The sequence below is a fragment of the Oryx dammah genome, unplaced genomic scaffold (genome assembly GCF_014754425.2).
Source record: "Oryx dammah isolate SB20612 unplaced genomic scaffold, SCBI_Odam_1.1 HiC_scaffold_1, whole genome shotgun sequence".
NCBI classification, from domain to species: Eukaryota; Metazoa; Chordata; class Mammalia; order Artiodactyla; family Bovidae; genus Oryx; species Oryx dammah.
The window spans coordinates 63948002-63964155 of record NW_024070185.1 but is presented as its reverse complement, the minus strand read 5'-3'; the positions used below and the strand labels follow the sequence as shown (position 1 = coordinate 63964155).

At 37.5% G+C, this 16154-nt stretch overlaps 1 protein-coding gene across 1 annotated transcript in view; it reads left to right on the top strand.

Moving 5' to 3' along the window:
• ERP44 (endoplasmic reticulum protein 44) overlaps positions 1–16154 on the top strand; it is an 86231-nt gene that overhangs the window by 14666 nt on the left and 55411 nt on the right. The gene's annotated exons all lie outside the window — the stretch shown is intronic.

Below are 16154 nucleotides of genomic sequence, written 5' to 3'. Positions count from 1 at the left end.
TGTCACCCTGCTTATTTAACTTCTATGCAGAGTACATCATTAGAAATGCTGGGCTGGAAGAAACACAAGCTGGCATCAAGATTGCCGGGAGAAATATCAAGAACCTCAGGTATACAGATGACACCACCCTTATGGCAGAAAGTGAAGAGGAACTCAAAAGCCTCTTGATGAAAGTGAAAGAGGAGAGTGAAAAAGTTGGCTTAAAGCTCACCATTCAGAAAACGAAGATCATGGCATCTGGTCCCATCACTTCATGGCAAATAAATGGGGAAACAATGGAAACAGTGGCTGACTTTATTTTGGGGGGCTCCAAAATCACTGCAGATGGTGACTGCAGCCATGAAATTAAAAGATGCTTACTCCTTGGAAAGAAAGTTATGACCAACCTAGATAGCATATTAAAAAGCAGAGACATTACTTTGTCAGCAAAGGTCCATCTAGTCAAGGTTGTGGTTTTTCCAGTGGTCATGTATGGATGTGAGAGTTGGACTATAAATAAAGCTGAGCACTGAAGAATTGATGCTTTTGAACTGTGGTGTTGGAGAAGACTCTTGAGAGTCCCTTGGACTGCAAGGAGATCAGTCCTGGGCATTCATTGGAAGGACTGATGTTGAAGCTGAAACTTCAATACTTTGGCCACCTGATGTGAAGAGCTGACTGATTGGAAAAGACCCTGATGCTGGGAAAGATTGAGGGCAGGAACAGAAGGGGACAACAGAGGATGAGATGGTTGGATGGCATCACCGACTCAATGGACATGGGTTTGGGTGGACTCTGGGAGTTGGTGATGGACGGGGAGGCCTGGCATGCTGCAGTTCATGGGGTCGCAAAGAGTCAGACACAACTGTGCAACTAAACTGAACTGAGTTCTATTTTATAACTATACTTAGATTTGTACTTAAATTCAGTGTATAATGATGAAAATAGTTTGTGGAAACAGTGGTATTTTGTTGTACAGACTGCTGGTTTTAGAATTAAAAGTGTTATTTTGTTTACAGACCACTGGCTTTAGAATTGAAAGAGACTTGTGTTTGAACCCTGTTCCACCACTAGTTTGCACAAGTCACTTAGTCTTTGAGTCTTAATCCTTCAGCAGCTATTTGCACTTATTGTATGTGAAATACTACAAACTTTCATTTTCCTCATTTATAAACTAGAGATTTCTACTTCAACTTCAGGAGTTGCTATGATGATGTAAAAGAGCTGTGTGTTTGTGTATAGTAAATCTACTTGTAACACTGAAATATTCTTGTGTGCTTCAAACATATATTTGTTACTTATATTTTCCCCTGCTGCCTAGGTATACAGTGGAGTACATTCCTTTCAAGGAGAGTTGATGCTTTATGGAAGTAGTCCTAAGATGTGAAATTCCAGGATAACTGAAAGTCCTAGTTCATTCTCAGCTCTACCCCTCTTTGTAGTTGTGTGATATTAAGCAAATTTTTTTTATCTTTCTGACCCTCAAGTTTCATATTTTGAAAATGAGGATAATTATTTTCCACGGTTATGTGCTTAAGATATAGTGTATATAAAGTACTTTGCATCATGTCTGGCATACAGAAGAGATTTTTGTTCTGTAAGGTAATGAATAGAGAAGGAGGATAGAGTCATGCTTATGAAATAGAGGAGTACCTTGGAGGAGGATTACGCCTGTCCTGATAAACTTTCGGTGCTTGTGCTACCTTTCCAACCTTTTGAAATGAGCAAATGGATGAGGCTTTTTATTTCAAAAGTCTGATTCTAAACACTGGTTTCTCAAAGTGCTTATCAACTTGTCTCTTTCCCCTGGTAAGTTACAACATAGTTTTATCAAAATAGTGGCAAATGTAACTGTGATTGATAGAAATAAAAATCTAACTTGATATGCATTTCTGCTTTTACTACAAAGCTAATAAATTCCTGTAAGTGGTTTAAATGAAAGTGAGAAACATGCTTTACACTTTTCTGTTTGAAAGGTATGATTTGCTCCACGCAGAAAGGCATCATTTCTAGTACTTTGTAGTCTCAAAATCATTCAAAAAAAGACATCCCTGACTGTTGTAGTTGATGAGGTATTTGGAAAATGATGATGATTCCTTAGAAATACATAATCTTTCTCTAGTAGAATTTAGAGAATAGAAGATTATTGCAGCATATTTTCATCACTGAAAAGATGTAAATATAAAAATCCTATTTGTGTAAGTGTGGAAGATTTCAAATTGCTGGTTATACAGTTTCATATGTTCCTGTAAGCTTAACTTGCATATGTCGTAGTTATCCCTTAAATATTGCTTCCAGCAGCATGTGAAGTTATTCACACATAAGCATGTATAATATATACCACTTTTAGTAAGTTTTGGCCATTAAGCTAGATCTGCTTATAGATTTGATGAAAACTGAGGATATAACAGACGTTTTTGAGTTTAGAAATTGTGATAAAGGTATTCGGTAAGAACCTATTGGCATATAAGATAGTTTATAAAGAGTATTTCAAGTTGGATCAAGAAAAACTCATCATATGGTTTTCCTTTTCTAATCTCATGAATACATCTACAAACCCCTCCAATTGGGAAGATGGGTACTTGGTCGAAGAGAAGGGTAAATTATGTTTCCCAGTCCACAACACTAAGTTGTAAAGACCTCCTTGATATACACTGGTTATTGTCTTGAACACAAGGGTGGTTTAAGGTATATAAGATGAGCCTTCAAGAGATAGCTTTTAATTCTGCGAAGTATTCAATATTCTGTAGCAGAATAATCAGATTTTGAGTCTTCTTTTCTTCATTTGGCCCATGAGCAAGGGAAACCATCCAGGAAGTAGTTAACTGTACTTACAGTATAGTGTTGGATGCCTAAGTGTAAGTCATTCTTAGCTTACCTTATTTGGGGAATATGTATATGTACAGTGGTACTGACTTCTCTTGATCATCTTAGCTGTTATTTCTTGTGCCAAATAAATGTGATATAAGAAATTACCAGAAAGTTGTATATATTCCAACATGAATTGATTTTCTAAGAGTATACTATTTATTCTGGAATATTACTTCAAAGACTAAGTTAATAAATATCCCTGAGTAGTCTAAAAATGGGATAGAAGATATTTTCTTAATGGCTTAAAATGTGCTTTTATTCAAGTTGTTTAAATGGTTTTTAGTTTAAGGAAGGAACAAGGGTATCTTCTGGGCACATTTTCTTCTAAGAGAATGCATGATACTTGTATTACTATCAAAGTTTATCATCCCATTGTCAGGACTGACCTATTTCCTATCAGTAAGTTGTTTTAGGTAATTTAAGTCAATTCCATTCACACAAGCCAAATGTGTGTGTGTGTGTTGTTTTTCCCTTTTTTTCTGGAAATCATTGAATATAAAGAAGCATTTCTATTTCTGTTTAGCTTCTGAAATGATATTTGTTAATGCCTTAGTTCCTAAGTCTAGGGCTTCCCTTGTGGCTCAGCTGGTAAAGAACCCACCTGCAATGTGGGAGATCTGGGTTCGATCCCTGGGTTGGGAAGATCCCCTGGAGAAGGGAAAGGCTACCCACTCCAGTATTCTGATCCGGATAACTCCATGGACTGTATAGTCCATGGGGTTGCAAAGAGTTGGACACGATTGAGCGACTTTCACTTCACTTCACTTCTTCCTAAGTCTACAGTGACACCTCATACAACGGTTGGCTAATTTTATCTGTTGGTGGCAGGCAGAGTCTATGTGGGTCTGTTGATTTGCATCCATGTAAACAAATTTTAAGCTTATAGACTGAAAGTGTATAAGTAGAGGAGCTTGTGTCTGCCTTACTAGTGGCACCAGACATGGTTTAACATTTTAAAAATGATGATTGTGATGTTTTTAGACTACCCTTTAGTAAGTCTCTCACTCATACCCTGATAACATTTTATTCTGTCAGGTACCCTTTTTCTTCTTTAAATAGTATGCCCCTTACTACTTTTTTTCTCTTTTCTCCTCCTACATCTTTATTATTTTTCAAATTATGAAAATATGATAATTCATTTACAGGAGACTTGGAAAATATAGAACAAAGTTACATATATAGTTCCATGACACAATTATCTTTTTAAGTAGATAAATTAACGTTGTTTAGTTGGGAGTTTCAATATCAAACTCTCAAAAATTAATAGATGACTATACAGAGAAGTAGAAGGATATAGTAGTAGACCTGAAAGCACTATGAACCAATTTAACATAATTAAGATTTATACAGGTTTCACATAACAGTAGAATACGAATTCTATTCAGCTTTGCATAGACTATAAACTAAGAGACACTGGAATGTATCCAAGGACATAAGACTGGATGTAAAAATGTCATGGTTGAAGGTACTGAAGTCATATAGAGAATGGTCCCCCTTCTTTTATGCTTCAGTGGTTCACTCCGTTTTCTCTCTCTGTTCCTCTTTCTGTCTCCCCCTCTCCCTCACTGGTTGGGGAAAGGGAACAGACCTTCATATAAGTTACAGAAGGAGGACAGTAAGGAGATAAATGTACTGGCTAAGAGCTGCTTTTCTCCCTTCTCATCACATCTTGTTATCCAGTGATTTTAACTCACAGCTTTATCTATTGCTTCTAAAGATTGGAGTGACTTGGGTGTCTGTTAGTATTTTGTTAGTGCCTTGGACTCAGTTAGTTTCTTGGTTTTTTAATCCTGCTGTGAAAAGTAGTCAAATACAGTTTCCAGGCTCTTCCTGCTAGTTGGTAGAAGGTACTTTATCTTCTGTCAGCTATTTCCTCATTGACTGGGCAAGACATATACCTAGTGAAATTGAAGTGAATCAGTGATTGCATAGTAATAGCTTTTCTAAAATAGTCTTACTTTCATTTCCTCTAGCTACTTGGATTTATAGCTATTTTCAGTATTCTATTTACATCTCATGATGTTGAAAACAAAATTCAAAATTACAAAATACATTTTTGTGACCTTCACATTTTATTATTTGTTCAACTACTGAGAGACTTCCGTTTGCCTCATTGACTTTTGTGTCCCTTTAGTTTGTCACCATGACCTGTTTGTCTTTCTTTTGAAAGTTCTATAAATCTCCCCCACCCCAGTCCAGGCCCTTATTTCCCTTTCTTCTTTGTATTACCGTTTGCTCAATTAGCTGTATTATCTTACTTCTCTCCAGTAAAGAGAGGAGCACAGTGATTCCAGAACTTAAAGATCAGTGCTCCGTCCTTACTGAGAAGTCTCCCATGACGTCTTACTTCTGCTACAGCGGATTTCAGTCCCTCTGTCAGGCTTTCAAGAGTGTTATACTCTGGGCTTCCCAGTTGGCACTGGTGGTAAGGCATTCCCCTGCCAAGGCAGAAGACTTAGGAGAAGCGGGTTCGATCCTTGGGTTGGGAAGATCTCCTGGAGGAACGTATGGCAACCCACTCCAGTATTGCCTGGAGAATCCCGTGGACAGAGGAGCCTGACAGACTTCGGTCCATGGGGTCGCAAAGAGGTTGGCTTATCACACTCAAGCAGCTTATCACACAGCGCAGCATGTACTTACTCTCCCAACATCTTGGTGTTTGTTGTTATTTTTTTCCCTTGACATTCTAGCTTCCAGGTTCATCTCCTCTCATCATACTGCACTATGTGAGCTTCCGTAGCCAGGCTTTCTGTTCACTTACTTCATCTGTGGAAACTGCTCTGCTCATTTTACCCATCCTGTGCTCTCTGCCTTCTCCTAAATTTTTCTGTAAGCCTTGCAATACTTGGTATCATATGTCTTCTGTGCTAACTTTTCATGCATGATCATGAATCTCTTGAAGGACAGAATGTGCCTTTAATCGAATTCCCTGCAGGCCCTACTGGTTCAGTGCTTCCATCCCCATAGACTATAATCAAAGAACTTCAGTGAGCTTGTGGGAGAGCAGGTGGATATGTTCCTGGTGAGCTGTACATAATAGAGTTGTCTGATAAATGTGTGGAAGGAAAAGGTGAGCAGATGTTCAGCCTGGTAGGGTAAAACTTTCCACTCTAAAGTGTATAGGTTCATCCTGTGAGTTCTCTATCATATCTAGTGTTCAGTTGGAGGCTAAATGGCCATTCTGCCAAGGATGCTGTTAAGCAGAGTTCTGCATGACCTAGGAGGGGAGGGTATTATTCAGTCAAATAAATTAGTGTCCCCTTCAACTTTGTAATTCTAAATAAGTACTGTTTTGACCTAATAAAGAAGAGGCCAGGGAGACTGATGGGAATTTAGGAATTGACAGGTAAAGATGTTAAACAGTAATACTAATAATTTATAGCTGAGTAATCTTTGTAGGTTTTGGACCTGTTTTTCAGTGCTCTATTTACATCTCATGATGTTGAAAACAAAATTCAAAATTATAAAATACATTTTTGTGACCTTCACATTTGATTATTTGTTCAACTACTGAGAGACTTCCATTTAGAAGACTATCTAGCCTACTCTTTATCTAAAAACTTTGTTTTGAATTACTAAAAACAAAATGTTCGTTGGAATTGCTATGTTAATTTTATCTATGATAAATAGAAAAATTATACTCTTCCCCACAAGGCTAGAGAATGTGAACTTCAGCTGATTGAAACTTGCTTTTCTCTGTCTTTTAAAATAAAATCCATTGGTAAGTACAGTATTTTTAAAATTCATTCTCTTCATTTGATTGTGAATTGACTTGTTACTTTTTTACTTGCTGCTTGTCCTAAGGCAGGCCAGATATTCTTCTCAAGTCTTTTTGTGAGTGGGAGGTCTCTAGAATTATTTCTGTATGATGAATTATGTTTCTTTTTCCTACTTAAAAGTGATCCTTTTACTGTCATAATTTGAGTTCTAGTCCCCAAGCAAAAGTTTCAGAAAATGCCTTCTGTTTTAACAGTCAAGTAAATGTCATTCACATCCTCTTCCAGCTTTAAGTAGATGGGCTTCTTTTGAGGTCTCAAAGAATTGTAGAATGGCTAAACATGGAAGAAATTTAAAGTTATTTGGTTAATCTCTTTGCTCATTAAGCAAACATTGTGGAGTCTCTACCGTGTGTCAAGGACATACTAGGTACTAAGGAAATAAATGAACAAAACAGTATAAAAGCTACACTTCATTGGCAAAAGTAAAATTTTACTTAAAAAAAGTAAAATTTTTTTAGAGCAGAAAATTTTATTTTTAATTATATCCAACTTGTGAATTCATTCTTTCATGGATCATGCCTTTGGTGCTGTATCTAAAAAGTCGTCAACTTAAGACCATCTTGATTTTCTCCTGTGTTATCTTCTAAGAATTTTATTTTATTTTTTATAATATACATTTATTTATTTTAATTGGAGGCTAATAACTTTACAATATTGTATTGGTTTTGCCATGCATCAACATGAATCCGCCACGGGTGTAGTTTTGTGCTTTACATTTAGGTCAGTGGCCTGTCTTGAGTTAGTTTTTGTGAAAGGCGTATGGTCTGTGTCTACATTCATGTTTTTGCACGTGCAGTTTGTTACAGCACCATTATTGGAAAGACTGTCTTTGCTCCACTGTATTGCCTTTATTCTTTCATCAAGGATCAGTTAGTTGATTCTTTTTTTCTTGGTCTATCTCTGGACTGTCTATTCTTTTCCGCTGACCTGTTTCTGTATTTCCACTGATCTTTTGCCAGTACCACACTGTCTTGATTATTGTGACTTTATAGTTAGTCTTGCAGTCGGTGGTGTCAGTCTTCCAGTTTTGTTCTTTTCCTCAGTTGTTGTGTTGGCTAGTCTGTATCATTCGCCTTTCCACATAAACTTTAGAGTTAGTTTCTTAATATCCAGATAAGAACTTGCTGAGGAATTTGACCAGGTTTGCATTAACTGTATACATCAGGTTGGCAAGAATTCACCTCTAGACAATTTTTTGAGTTTTCTGGTACATGAATATTTACTTCATTCTTCTTTGATTTCATTCATCAAAATTTTGTAGTTTTCCTCACATAGATCTTGTATACATTTTGTTAGATTTATACTAAGTATTTTTATTTTGGATAGTGCCAATGTGATGGTGTATTTTGAATTTCATGTTTAACCTGTTTATTGCTGGTTTAGGAAAGCAATTGACTTTTGTGTATTAACATTATATTCTGCAACATTGCTGTAATCATTTATTAGTAGCAGCTTTTTGTCATTTGTTTTGAATTTCTGCATGGATTATCAAGTTGTCTGTAAACAAAGACAGTTTTATTTTTTCCTTCCCAATCTGCATATGTTTTATTTCCCTTTCTCGTCTTATTGTATTAGCTAGGATGTCCAGTGTAATCTTAAAAAACAATGGTATAAGGAGACATCCTTGCCTTATAACTGATCTTAGTGGTAATGCTCAAGTTTTTCACCATTAAGTATGATGTTTGCTGTAGACTTTTAATATGTTCATTAACAAGTTGTAGAACTTCCCCTCTGTTCCTAATTTACATGAGTAGGTGTTAGATTTTGTTAAATGCATTTTCTGCATGTATTTATATAATCTTATGACTTTTCTTCTCTAGCCTATTGTTGTGATGATGGATTACATTAAATGATTTTCAAGTGTTGAACTGGTCTTGCATACCTGGAATAAAACCCACTTGGTCATTGTGTATAATTCTTTCTATTTACTGTTAGACTCAGTTCACTGATACCTTTTGGAAGAGTTTTGCATCTGTGTTCATGAAAGATATTGGTTTGTATTTTCTTGTAATGGCTTGTCTGCTTTGGTATGAAGGTAATGCTGGCCTCATAGAATGTGTTAGGAAATATTTCCTCTGCTCCTGTCTTCTGAAAGAGATTGTAGAGAATAAGTGTAGTTTTTTTACCTTTATTAAATGTTTGGTAAAATTCACCAGTGAACCCATCTGAGCCTGATGCTTTCTGTTTTGGAAGGTTATTAGTTATTGATTCCGTTTCTTTAATAGGTACAGTCTGTTTAGATAGCCTGTTTCTTTGTGTGTTTTTTGGTAGATTGTGTCATTTGAGGAATTGGTCTGTTTCATCTAGGTGAGCATAGGGTTGTTCTTAGTATCCCCTGATTATCCTTTTAATGTCCATGAGATCTGTAGTGATGTGCCCTCATTCACTTCTGCTGTTAGTAATTCCTAATTATGCCAATTCTTTTATCCTTCTTTCTTTACCTCTGTCTCATGGCAGTTAAGAAAAAGGAGACAGAAATATACAAAGGAGATAGATTCTGAAATTCAGATTTCCTTTTGGCAAACCACAGTCATTTCCTAAGTAATATTTTAGTAAGCAAAAATGATGTGGTGGTGATGGAGGTTATAAGATAATAACCCTTAATATATATGAGAGCTTTGAGACCATCTCTGGGGGGCTTTTAGACCAGGTAAGAGAAAGACAAACCCATTTTCTTTACAAAAGTTAATTAAAATATTGTGGAGCCTATGAGGCAGCATTAAAGAGTCTCTCTTCTAATGATTATTTAATTAGGTTAGATATCTTAGCTAGTATATGGCCTTTCAAGGATGTGTTTGACATTTAGAATTGGTTTGGTTAGAAGTAACAGGACATTATCAAGACAACAGATTTTTAAAGTTAGTAGTGGATTAATATGTTAGGCCTGTATAATAATGGAATCATGCCTGGATTTGATAATAAAAATATTTTGACCTTAAAACATAGTACTGAAGAAAAAAGCTAGAAAGCCTGAGTTCATTCTAAAACTAAGTGAATGTAGAAAATAGGACACCAAAACTTTCACTGAAGAACAGTTTTTCATTGAAGGCTGTTGAAGTCAAGTTCACATGTTTAATAGTGAAATAAAATAATTTTTTGACATATGTAGGAGATATTTCCTTCATATTCATATTCGGCATTGTAGGAATGCATGGGCTACCAGAAGAACCTAGTAAATAAGAGAGTTTAAAACTTTAAATTATGTAAGTGAAAACATTAGTATTTAGTTCACTATATTATATTGCGTACTGACTGTCTTTGCCATCCTAATTCCCCACTTATCTGTGGGTTCTTAACTTTTTCTCCCAAATAAACTGCTTGTCTCAGGGATCTACTTTTGGCAGGAGCCCAAATGAAGATAAGCTATCATTTTCCTCTAAAATGTCCTTTATTTTGACATAACTGCTTGCATCCTCATGGTATCATATTATGTGTATTCGTTATTTCCTGTGTGGGCTTCCCAGGCAACTCAGTGGTCAAGAATCTGCCTGCTGATGCAGGTTCAATCCTTGGGTCGGGAGTATCCCCTGGAGAAGGAAATGGCAACCCACTCCAGTATTCTTGCCTGGGAAATCCCTTGGACACAGGAGCCTGATGGGCTACAGTCCATGGGGTCACAAAGTGTTGGACATGATTGAGTGACGAAACAATTGTTTCCTATACACTAATTCTTGGGCTTAATTAGATTGAAATCAGGTTCAGTTTTAGGAGATTAAGATTACTTCATAAGTGGTGCTTTTTATTTCCTATTGCATTCTTTCAAGAGACATTCAGTTCAGTTCAGTTCAGTCGCTCAGTCGTGTATTAGTATATAGTTAATGCTGCTGTATGCTATATATGAGAGTTGCTGTGAGGGGGAAACCTAAGAGTTCGCATCAATGGGAAAATACATATTTTAATTTTGTTTCTACATGAGATCATGGATGTTTATTAAACTTACTGTGGTAATCATTTCATGATATACATTCAGTGATTATGCTTACCCCTAACACTTAAACACAGTGCTGTGTGTCAATTATATTGCAAGAAAACAGGTAGAAAAAAGCAATATGTGGTTGTCCTACTTGTAGAGATGTTAAGATTGTTCAGTAACAGTTTTGATGCAGTTGTTTCACATTAAGATTAATTCAAAGCTTCTGGATAGCCTAGGTAAGAAGGGACTATGACTTACTGTATAATACTCATTACTCCATGCCCAGCAGTTATCTAGGCTTCCTTGATGGCTAAAACAGTAAAGAATCGACCTGCAATGCAAGAGACATGGGTTTGATCCCTGGGTCAAGAAGATCCCCTGGAGAAGGGAATTGCTACCCACTCCAGTATTCTTGCTTGGAGGATTCCATGGACAGAGGAGTCTGGTGGGCTACAGTCCATGGGGTGGCAAAGAGCCAGACATGACTTAATGACTAACACTTTTTTTTTGCAGGAATTATGGTGACTCTTAAAATACTTGAGAGAAAATGTTCTCTTTTCTTTTTAAATATGAAAGTGAAATTATTAAGTTTGATCTTACCAGATATAATATAAATATCAATATAGTGTTATTCACATCTCTTTCTCAAGTGCCTCGGACAGCACCTCATTTCAGTCGCTCAGCAGTGTCCGACTCTCTTCGACCCCATGAATCGCAGCATGCCAGGCCTCCCTGTCCATCAACGACTCCCAGAGTTCACCCAAACTCATGTCCACCGAGTCGGTGATGCCATCCAGCCATCTCATCTTCTGTCAACCCCTTCTCCTCCTGCCCCCAATCCCTCCCAGCGTCAAGGACTTTTCCAATGAGTCACTCTTCGCGTGAGGTGGCCAAAGTATTGGAGTTTCAGCTTCAGCATCAGTCCTTCCAATGAACACTCAGGACTGATCTCCTTTAGGATGGACTGGTTGGATCTCCTTGCAGTCCAAGGGACTCTCAAGAGTCTTCTCCAACACCACAGTTCAGAAGCATCAATTCTTCAGCGCTCAGCTTTCTTCACAGTCCAACTCTCACATCCATACATGACCACTGGAAAAACCATAGGCTTGACTAGACTCACCTTTGTTTTCAAAGTAATATCTCCGCTTTTCAATATGCTATCTAGGTTGGTCATAACTTTCCTTCCAAGGAGTAAGCATCTTTTAATTTCATGGCTGCAGTCACCATCTGCAGTGATTTTGGAGCCCCCCAAAATAAAGTCAGCCACTGTTTCCACTGTTTCCCCATCTATTTGCCATGAAGTGATGGGACCAGGTGCCATAATCTTCGTGTTCTGAATGGTGAGCTTTAAGCCAACTTTTAAACTCTCCTCTTTCACTTTCATCAAGAGGCTTTTTAGTTCCTCTTCACTTTCTGCCATAAGGGTGGTGTCATCTGTATACCTGAGGTTCTTGATATTTCTCCCGGCAATCTTGATTCCAGCTTGTGCTTCTTCCAGCCCAGCGTTTCTGATGATGTACTCTGCATAGAAGTTAAATAAGCAGGGTAACAGTATACAGCATTGACATACTCCTTTTCCTATTTGGAACCAGTCTGTTGTTCCTGCCTCAAGAGGCAGGTCAGGTGGTCTGGTATTCCCATCTCTATAAGAATTTTCCACAGTTTACTGTCACACAGTCAAAGGCTTTGGCATAGTCAATAAAGCAGAAATAGATGGTTTTCTGGAACTCTCTTGCTTTTTCGATGGTCCAGCGGATGTTGGCAATCTGATCTCTGGTTCCTCTGCCTTTTCTAAAACCAGCTTGAACATCTGGAAGTTCATGGTTCACATATTGCTGAAGCCTGGCTTGGAGAATTTTGAGCATTACTTTACTAGTGTGTGAGACGAGTGCAATTGTGCGGTAGTTTGAGCATTCTTTGGCATTGCCTTTCTTTGGGATTGGAATGAAAACTGACCTTTTCCAGTCCTGTGGCCACTGCTGAGTTTTCCAAATTTGCTGGCATATTGAGTACAGCACTTTCACAGCATCATCTTTCAGGATTTGAAATAGCTCAACTCGAATTCCATCACCTCCACTAGCTTTGTTCATAGTGATGCTTTCTAAGGCCCACTTGACTTCACATTCCAGGATGTCTGGCTCTAGGTGAGTGATCACACCATCGTGTTTATCTGGGTCGTGAAGATCTTTTTTGTACAGTTCTTCTGTGTATTCTTGCCACCTCTTCTTAATATCTTCTGCTTGTGTTAGGTCCCTACCATTTGTGTCCTTTATAGAGCCCATCTTTGCATGAAATATTCCCTTGGTATCTCTAATTTTCTTGAAGAGATCTCTAGTCTTTCCCATTCTGTTGTTTTCCTCTATTTCTTTGCGTTGATCGCTGAGGAAGGCTTTCTTATCTCTCCTTGCTGTTCTTTAGAACTCTGCATTCAGATGCTTATATCTTTCCTTTTCTCCTTTGCTTTTTGCTTCTCTTCTTTTCACAGCTATTTGTAAGGCCTCCCCAGACAGCCATTTTGCTTTTTGCATTTCTTTTCCATGGGGATGTTCTTGATCCCTGTCTCCTGTACAGTGTCATAAACCTTCTTCCATAGTTCATCAGGCACTCTGTCTATCAGATCTAGTCCCTTAAATCTATTTCTCACTTCCACTGTATAATCATAAGGGATTTGATTTAGGTCATACCTGAATGGTCTAGTGGTTTTCCTCACTTTCTTCATTTAAGTCTGAATTTGGCAATTAGGAGTTCATGATCTGAGCCACAGTCAGCTCCCAGTCTTGTTTTTACTGACAGCACTTAGCATGTAATAAATGATTCAGTGAAACATTTGTGGATTGAATGAATGACCTAACGAATGTTTGGACCACATGTTGTAGACTCTCTTACAGGCATCCTGGGGAAAAATTACAGTTTAACACAGTTTGGGCAGTCATAATTTTCTCTGGGCATATATGTATGAATATTTGTTCTGGACTGTTATCTTGCCGGATCTAGTGCTAGATACTAATTGGGAGATGGTGATGAATGGAATGTTCTCTCACACATTTCCCCCTGGTTCCAGAGGGTGTACAGAAAAGGAAGAAAACAATTCTCATCTTGAATTTTCTTCCAGTTCCTATGCTCTGTTAGTACTTCCGTTTCTGGAACTCTGGGTTTTAGAGAGGTGGTGGTTTTATCAAAAAATCCTTTCCACACAATGATAAGCTCATTCTCAGTCCTGAGGAGTTTTTTGTAATAAGCGTATTCTTCTCTGAAGGTCAGAGAAGTGCATTGTCTTCCAGGTAAATTGATTTATCCATTTTTAAGATACAGTGAAGAACAAAACACAATTTTGTTTTGACATCAATTTTTAATGAAAATTCTTGCATGATCAAATAACTAATATGTAAGAAAAAGTATGAATTACAGCATTTTTTTTTCTTTTTATTTTCTATGGTTGTTTTTACTGACAGAATTTGATTTAAGGCATTGTATTATTTATATTTGAATTCTTTGTTTTTGCATAGAATTTGTTTCCTGAAACATGTCTTCACCCACCGTATTTTGAGTTATTTAATGAAGAAAGTTGTGACTGTTCTAATGTTTCTTTATAAAAGCAAATTGGTTCTGACTTGTCCAAAATGGGTTGCACTGATGTTATAGGAAGGTTGTATCTGAGCAAGTTAAGGGTTATAGTAGCTTCCCAGTGCTATTCTATACTTAGTCCTGTTTTTCCCCTCTCTTTGAACTTGTGGTTCATTATAATGCTTCTGGGAATACTAACAGTGAGATGTGCCTTGATTGATACTCAGCTTCAAGGCTCTTACAGTGCTTATCAGCCTCAGCTTATTTTCTCTGGGGACCTTTCATATCTCTTAGCTCCTGGCAGCTAACTGCAGACCTCTGTGTTTCTGCTGCCTGCCAGCTTAATGCAAAACTGAGAGTGAGAACACTGGCCCCAGGGAGGAGAAGCACTCTGGTCCCATGGCATTGGGACTGCAGGTGGGAGGCTGCTGTGTCAGTCTGGATCATAAATGGAAGGAACCTTGTGCCTGGTACATTACTCGTTTCTTGCTATAGGAGACACACAGGTGTCCTAGGTGGTGCCAGTAGTAAAGAACCTGCCTGCCAAAGCAGGAGACTTAAGAGACGCGAGTTTGATCCCTGGTTCGGAAAGATCCCCTGGAGGAGGAAATGGCAACCCATTCCAGTATTCTTGCCTTGAGAATCCCATGGACAGAGGAACCTGGCAGGCTACAGTCCATGGGGTCACACAGAGTTGGATACGACTGAAGCGACTTAGCACGTGTAGGAGACACATAGCTTGAGAAGGGCTTTGAGAATCTCCCAATAGAAAGGCGGGTAAATGAAAGATTCAGCAAAAATACAATAAGCTGTTACTACAGAATTCCTCGCACATGTAATGGCAGCTGAGAACAGTAATGCCATAGAGAAGATACAGCCTCTACTGAAGCTTCTATTTTTTGTGTAGAAATATCTATTCAAGCAGGACATACTTTTAAAAATTAACATCAATGTAGATTTCTATTGAGATTTTAGTTCCCCATTTCTCTAAAATTGGTAATTTGCATGTCAATACAAAATTCTCATGAATGAGCTTACTATATTCATATTTGAGGGCCAAAAAACGTTGTACATGATTTTAAATGAATTTATGTGCTTGTTTGCAGAATCAAAACTTTTGTTCTCTAAGGCCATGGTACTTCAACTTTAATATGAACAGGAGTCACTAGGAGATCTTATAAAAGTGGAGATTATGCTTTAGGTGGTGTGGGGCCTGCATTTCTCCCCAGCTCTTCCATGATGCCACTGCTGCTGGTTCAGGGACTACTGTTTGAATGCAAAGTTTGAAGTCATTGGGCTATAATACAAACTCACTCACTGGAAATACTTTCTGTTTTCTAAACTCATTTACTAAATATTCTAATAAAACATAGTAAGGCTGAGGAAATGCTTTTGTTACTATAAATCTTGCCAAAAGAAATATTTAATAACCTCTTCTGCCTGGTATTAAACTGTATTAACTTCTGGTCCTGAAAGTCCCAAATCATTTATTTTCATGACTGAATTAACAGCCTTAAAATGGAACAATACAAGACATTGGATTTTTATCCACTATTGTAGCATAGCTATTTGTAAGTGTGAGCATTCTCTGTGCTGAAGTGTCTGGAAGTCATGCCAGGGAATAGCTGAGGGAACTGGAAGGATGTATTACTAGGGATTTGTGACAGCTCAAAGACAGCACTAGCAAGGAGTTTCTGTAGTGAACAGAAAGATCACTTCTGAGTATCCTTCTAAATCTGAGTGTGTGTATCATCACTAGTGTTGTGCTTTTCATCATTACATTATTAAAAACAAATTTTAAAATAGACTTACTTGATTACCTTGTTTTCCTCCAACATGTTAAAAATATTTATTGGCTATTCCCATTTGTGAACTCCTTTTCCTTGGTTCTCACTTCTAAAACCCTACCTCTAAATTCTCAGTTTATTTTATTTTATTTTTTTTTAATTTATTTATTTATTTTTAATTTTTTACTTTACAATTCTGTATTGGTTTTGGCATAGATTGACATGAATCCACCACAGGTGTACATGCGTTCCCAAACATGA